Raw genomic sequence first — 5,909 nt, 5'->3', positions numbered from 1 at the left:
GGCAATACATAATTCTATATTTGTACCGACTGTACTATACGCTAGCGAGACATGGACTTATCAAGAAAAAGATAAGAGTAAAATTAACGCAATTGACATGAGATTTATGCGCATAATAAGCGGGAAAACACTAATGGACAAAGTAAGTAACGAGATAATTCTAAAAGAATGTGGTGTAGAAGAGACGCTACGCTAGTAGACACATGGGAAAGAAATCGGTTAAGATGGTTCGGACATGTTGAGAAAATGCCAAATGAACGACTAACGAAACAAGTGTATCAAGGTAAAGTAAATGGCAGCGTGCCCAGAGGTAGACCGCGGAAAGAATGGTTAGAATGTGTGAATGAGACCCTACTTAGAAGAGACATAAGAAGTCACAGAAACACGAGAGCCTGCATGAAAAAATGCATGGACATAAAAGAAGCTAGAGAAGTATGTCAGGACAGGAAAGTGTGGCGGCAAATAGTTAATAAAAAGAGTGTCAGTAGAGTGAATGACGCCTGAAACAAAGACCTTGTCTATTAATGGACCCAAGTGGGGAACCTTACACAACGACTTCGTGAGGTTCTTCGCTTGGGGTGATTGCTAGAGAGATTGATCAGCAACCTGGGTCGGAGCAGTGTTGCGGAACGAACGTGTTATTTACTTAAATAGCACGAGAATTCTGGATCAATCTGAAAAATCTCTATCCCTTCCACACACTACTCCTTTCCCCTGCCGAGTGAGTCACGCCTACCCCGAAAGGGAAATGGCTTAATGGTGTAATAATAAACACAAAATCAACCCCCGGAAAGCGAAAAGCAATAATGTTACAACACGAAAACATTTTTTTTACTGATGATAAAACTATTTGCCAATTTGTTCAAAAAATTTTTTTATGACAAATAAATGGAATAATAATAAAATTTTTTGTATTCTATGAGTCCTTAGACATTCATTTAAGGTAATATAAAATTTTCCTGCTTATTTATTAAAGCGTAAAAAATTGTTATGTAGAGAATTTCAGTTTTTCCATACTTTGAGTGGAAAAATCATTAATAAACAAACAGAGGGGGCAAAAGTTCGGTGCGTTAAGCTCTTCAGAATTTAATGAACTTTAATTTTAAAAAAGTTCAGAATCGGACCAAAATTGAAGGCTCTGGATACTTTCAAACGAAAAAGTGCATTTCCTCCCACTTTGCGGCAGCCGCGACACAAGCGACGCGCACTGAATGCCGAGCGAGAAAATACAATAACTTGCGACTCGATTAAAGTTTTTATGTTTTTCCTTTTTCACGTAATGTGTTATGAAATGAAGATTGATATTCGATGATGGAAAATAAAAAATTAGATAGAGAAGTTATATTTATTTTCATTGGTTTAAATAAAATATTTATATTTTCAACAAATTACGGTTATTGTAAAAATAAAAAATTTGTACGAAAGAGTTTTCAGTTTAAAGTATCATTTTTAAAATTAGCAAAATTCATCCAACAAATCGATAGAAAATATATAGTGACCAAATTCATGTAGAAAAATGTTATTTACAACATAAATCATAAATTAAAAAACATTCTAGTATTATTAAAGTTCTGATGAATTTATTGCGACTATTTATTTTTGTTCTGACTCGTTCTACTTTTAGAAAAAAATAATAAAAATACTCCTCAAAATCTGTGAATGAACCGCTGAATAATTTGCCAGTTTTTGTACTTCAAAACTTTCCACGTAAATTGTATAGCCTTGTATTAATGAAATTTTCTATATTATTATGAAAAGTAATGTTTTAGTATATTTTTAATATATTTAAGAAAACAATACATAACTTTTTAAACGATTTTATTCAAGAAGTAACGAATATTTTATAGTGTTCCGGATTTGGACAAATTCTTGACGAAGTTGTCTAAACCGGGACGAGCTATCTCAGTTTTAGACACTTCAACGTGATTTCCACAATTATTTGCGTTCTGAATTATTAAAACGGTCACTTTCGACGTGTTTTCAATCAAATTTCGCAGTATTGTGTTAGTGCCATATTAAAAATATTTTTTGTAAGCTCCACACTTGCTTTTCAATTGATTTCTTTTATTGCTTAACATATTTTATTGCAAACATTATTGTAAGTAATTTAATAGTAACACATAAATTTAATTTTTAAATAAAAATTAGTATGCATTACTAATTTTTTACAAAATAATATGAACTATTTATCAAAAAATATAATAGTTAATATTTTAACCCAACAATGTTTAAATTATAAATTAAAAGCAGTTGAATTTATTAAAAAACCGAAAGAAATGTTCACACATATAGTTCGACTTGTAACCGGAAAAGATAAAATGTCTACCCAAAGAAAATAATATTATACTCAAACTGTTGAATTTTCTATCATAATTATATAGTTTTTAAACCCAAAAATATGAATTTGCAACAAAAAGTTTAATTTTTAACCAAATACATGAATTTTCTACCAAATAATTTAATTTTCATGTCAAAATGATGAATTTAGTACAAAGTAGTAGAACTTTTAACCGAGTAGTGAAATTTTTAACCAAAAATAGTGGATTCTAATCAAGGAATATAATATTTGATATTTCGACCAAAAAAGATTTTAATTACAAATTTAAAGTAGCTGAATTAATTTTTAAAAAACAACGAATTTTCCATATAACTGTTAAAGCCTCAACATAAGCACATTAATTTTCAACCAAACAGTTGCATTTATGCTTAAGAAAGATGTTATTTATAATAAGAAAGATAAAGTTTCAAACCAAAAAGACGAATTTTTAACCAAATAGATGAAATATTAATCAAAGAGTATTTTTGAGATTTTTAACAAAACTATTTAATTGAAAAAAAACTTTTTTACAGAAAATAATTAAATTTTTAACCAAATAATGAAATTTAATTTAAAAAATAATTTAAACTGTTTGAACATTTTTCCATTTTATACATATATTAATTTGATTTAATATGGATTCTAATTTGAATACAGAATAGTAGACTTTTCAACAAAAAGAATAAATTTGCTTGCCAAAAAGATGAGTTTTCTTCATGACAGTCATATTTTTAACTTGAAAATATAAATTTTCAACAGAAAAGTTAATTTACAACCAAACATTTGACTTTTTCAGTAAATATATAATATTAATATTATTATTATTTATAATATATAGTATTAATCTATAATATTAAATTTAAATGCGGGAATACTAATCTTTATTAAAAATCTAAATTTGATTATTATTATTTATAACACTCTATTCTTGCATTTTAATTTATTCTATAATCGCAAGTAAATTGTACAATTCTATTTTGATAAACCCCATTGGATTTTCCTTGTCCCAGTATTGGCTTCTTTTGTGTCTCACTTAAAGATATACAAGAAAATTCCGGTCTCACTAACGGGAGATCTGACCAGCTACTTAGTACTGATGATTTTTATTATTTTTTATAATTTTTTTTGAGATCTAAACTGTTACAGAAATTTCAGGAAGAGTAACTGCATGAAACTCCAGTCACATGTTTAAAAAAATTCTGTTACAATTTAGGATTTTTTAGTTATTGTGACTGAGTACTTGCAGAGGTCAAACATTTTTTTCAGTTCATTCATTTTAATATAATATTACATGTAATCTATATTTGTCCTGAGAATATAAACTGAAAGAAAATATGAGTGAATTTATTACAAGCGACTTTTATGTGTCTATATTATAATAGGGCGTACACTCATTGTATTAAATATATAATCAAAGTCCATCTTTTTCAATAAAAAGTTTATTTCACATTTCATTCATTGATATTATTATATAACATAGTTATTTACATATAAACTTCGCTCGTATATAGTATTCCTATCATTTTTATTTTTAAGACAAATATATACTGCAAATTCATATTGAAAGAAACCGTTCGTCACACATGTGGGTCGTTTACGACCCAGTGAAATTTTCCCACTTAAGTATCTCTGAAACCCAAAGATGGTGGGGTTTGATCCCCTCCATAAAAAACTTCTTGGTAGTGAGTCGCTGCTTGAATTATTTACTCTCATATAATTTTTTTTTAACTTTTCAACCAAGTTTCTTATTAAACTTACATGATTATATAATAAATAAATATTAATTTTTGAAAGAATAATGGATTTTTCATTTATTTATGATATGCTGACAGTTCATGATATCATCTTTAAAATTCCTACTTGCAGTTTCTTAATATTTACTTATTGCAAAGTTATTAATTTGTTAACTAAATTTCCATTTTTTCAATTTATTGTTTATATTTAGATTTTTATTTTGAAAATAGTTACATATTTAATTCTAAAAACAATTGGTATATGTAGTAGAAGCTCCGAGGAATACACATGGATTTTCTCAGAATTTTTTAAAGCTTATAAGATAGCATAAAGAGTAACCGCACATAAATGACCCACCTGTGTTACGGAAGCAGCAAAAAAACCTATGTGACGAAGGGTTAATGAACCAAACAATATTGAATCTATACATTACATGTTTGGAGAAATTTTCTCACCAAATTCATACAAAATGTTATTTTAATTGTTATACATAATATTCGTATGTAATTTTTTAATAAAAATAATTGCGTTTCCAATCAGAAACTGTGAATTTTCAGTACAAAAAAATTATTTTTACAAAATAGGTAAGCCTTCAATCAAGGAAATGAATTTTCAACTAAAATATTAATCTTGCAAAAAAAAATTATTTCGTAACAAAGTGGCTCAACCAACATATTCAACAAAGAAAGTTGAATCTTCAAACAATGAGAAGATTGTCTTTCAAGCAAACAGTATCATTTTTATCCAAGCAAGATAAAATTTCTACTAAACCAGACGAAATTTTTAATGAAAAATAACAATTTAAAAAAAAAGATGAATTTTTATGCAAAAAATGTCTCTGAATGAATGTTCAATGAAACAGTTAAACTTTAAATAAAAAAGCATAACTTATTTTAAAAAATGGTTGATTTTTACACAAACAGTTGAATTTTGAAACAAGCAAGATGCCATTTCTGCTAAAATAGATTAATTTTCAAATCAAAAAGAGAAATTATTTTTAAAAAATACTTGAATATTCATTCAAAAAAGATTTCAGATTGAATTTTCAGCATAAAAATGTGAGTTTTAAATAAGAAAGAAGCTTTTCAAGAGAATAGTTGCATCTTCCACCCAAAATTATGAATTTTCAACGAAACAGTTGAATTTTTAACAAATAAAAAAAAGGATTTGAAAAAAATTCTTGAATTTTAAACTAAACCGTTGCATTTTTATTTGAAGGAAGATACAATTTCTAGTAAAATAGATGAATTTTTCAAACAAAAAGACAAATTTTCGAAAAATAGTTGAATTTTCAACCAAAACAAATTTTACTTAGACTGTTCAGCATCAACAAATAATTTTTTTAAAATAAGTCAATTTTCTACGAAACTACTTGAATTTTCAACAAAAAAGACGAATTTTCAATGCAAAAATTGAATACTCAACCAAAATGGATGTCTTTTCAACAAAATTGTTGAATTTTCGAACAAATAAAAAAATTCATAAATTTAAATTTGTTTTAATCCTTCTATAAAAGATTCTATATTTAAAAAGTTTGCCAGGGAACATTAGGAATCGAGGAAGAATGAGGGATTTTGACAAAGCATTACAAAAATAAGTGAAGATAATTTTAGTCACTTTTTCTTCAATAATTTACCCTATTGAGCTATTTAATTCTTTTCTGTACCTGTTTCAGAATTTTCATCAAATCTTTTAGAAAATTTCAAAATATTCTAAGGAATTTAAAAAGATTTCAATAAATTGAAAGGATTTCAATGACAGTTAAAGGTTAAAAATTAATTTTGTTCGTAAATTCAAGGAATTTCAGGGGCCTTATAAAGTTTGAAGGAATTTTAAAACATTAAAGAAAAGGATATAT

This window comes from Belonocnema kinseyi, chromosome 8 (genome assembly GCF_010883055.1).
Source record: "Belonocnema kinseyi isolate 2016_QV_RU_SX_M_011 chromosome 8, B_treatae_v1, whole genome shotgun sequence".
Classification (NCBI taxonomy): Eukaryota; Metazoa; Arthropoda; class Insecta; order Hymenoptera; family Cynipidae; genus Belonocnema; species Belonocnema kinseyi.
This window is presented reverse-complemented; position numbering follows the sequence as displayed.